Raw genomic sequence first — 1,793 nt, forward strand, 5'->3', positions numbered from 1 at the left:
GAAGAAGTATAAACAGTGCGGAATTGAGCCGGAATTTGAAGAAAAATTGGACGTAATGTTTAAATGGGTTGTCGCGTCGGAAAAGTTTGAATTCAACCCTAGTGAATCCGGTTTTACAGGGATATCAGATGCAATCACACATGAGTCATTGACACCCGATGAAGAAGTGTCTAGCATTAACCAGAGGGATATGGGGGAGTCCAGTACAGTTATAAAGAGGCCCAGAATTGCTAAGAAAAAAAAGAGAAGGAACATTTTGTAAAAACCTCATTTGATCGTTTAATTGAAGCTTTTGCAGCTCCACCAATCTCCGATGCTAACATATTAGACTGTCTCAGTTTTTTGGGTATTATTCTTGAATTTGTGGCCGACCGACGATTTCACGCACAGTGTGTGAAAAAACTTGAGAATTCAACTCGAATGAAAATATCCATGGCGCTAGAGCCTGAATTGCGTCTCGAATATTTGCGGGTTTTGATTAATGAATGAAATGTTTTTATGAATTGTATATGTATTGATTGCAGTAATATGAACTTCTACTTATGTCGTTTTTTATTTTTATGTTTGGAACTTCTAATCATGTACTTTTTTTAATATGTTTGAACCTTTTACATATGTGGTCTTCTATTTTTAAATGTACCTGTTAGTGGTTGAAACTTTATTTATAAGTTGAGTATTATATGTTCTGAACATCAACTATTTATATGTGAAGTTTAATTGATTGGTAGTGTTGTAGGAATTTCTTATTATGCACTCATATTGTTTACATTTTAAATCATTTAGGATGGATCCGCAGCGTGATCATCGTAGGAGAATGGAATTTGCTACGACCATTGCGATATTTTTGTTGGATTATTACCGGAATAGCATTGCTCGCATTCCTCGCATGACATCCAACTTTGTTGGAGATAAATAGGTTGGCGAAATGCTTTATGGTCATCTAATAAGGTTCATAAATATTTTCAGAATGTCATCACCTATTTTTATGGATCTTCTGCACGAGTTATGTCTAAATCACGGTCTCCAGGGTTCTTCTAGGACTACGTGTCAATTAGAGGAGCTATGAAAAGATTTCAGCATTCATCTGAAATCATTAGTCGATTCTTTTCTAAAGGCATACAGGCTTTTGTTAGCTTAGCAGCTCAAATAATTAAACCAGAAAATCCATCATTTGCTAGCACTCCATAACAAATTGCCAACGATCCTCGATACATGTCATATTTCAAGGTAACTATGAGTGTTTTTATTTTATTACATGTTACATGTCATACTTTCAATACTTTCATAATATTATTACTCTCTAATGAACAATTAAACAGAACTATATTAGTGTAATTGACGGTACCCACGTTGATGCCCGACTACCCAACCACGAGAAGGTTGTATACATCGGTCGGAGTGGTTCAACAACTCAGAATGTCATGGTTGTATTCGACTTCAACATGAGTTTTACTTAATTTACTTCTGTGATGGCGGATTGGAAATGGAGTGCACATGACAGTCAGATTTTCTCCTTTGCCACTAGGAATAGATCGCAGTGTTTCCCTCACCCCCCATCAGGTTAGTTTTGCTTGAGCAATTTGTATATCTGATCAGGTAATATTTTTTATTAACAGTGTTTTTCGTACCAGGAAAATATTATCTAGTTGATGCTGGATATCTTATGCAAAAGGGATACCCGAAGCTCTATCCTAACACACGATACTATCTTCCTGATTTCGTGCGAGCAAGTGGCACCTTCCGTGGCAGAAAGGAAAATTTTAATAAACGTCACTCATCTTTACGCGGGGTAA

Source organism: Phalaenopsis equestris, unplaced genomic scaffold (genome assembly GCF_001263595.1).
Source record: "Phalaenopsis equestris unplaced genomic scaffold, ASM126359v1 Scaffold000058, whole genome shotgun sequence".
In the NCBI taxonomy this organism is placed as follows: Eukaryota; Viridiplantae; Streptophyta; class Magnoliopsida; order Asparagales; family Orchidaceae; genus Phalaenopsis; species Phalaenopsis equestris.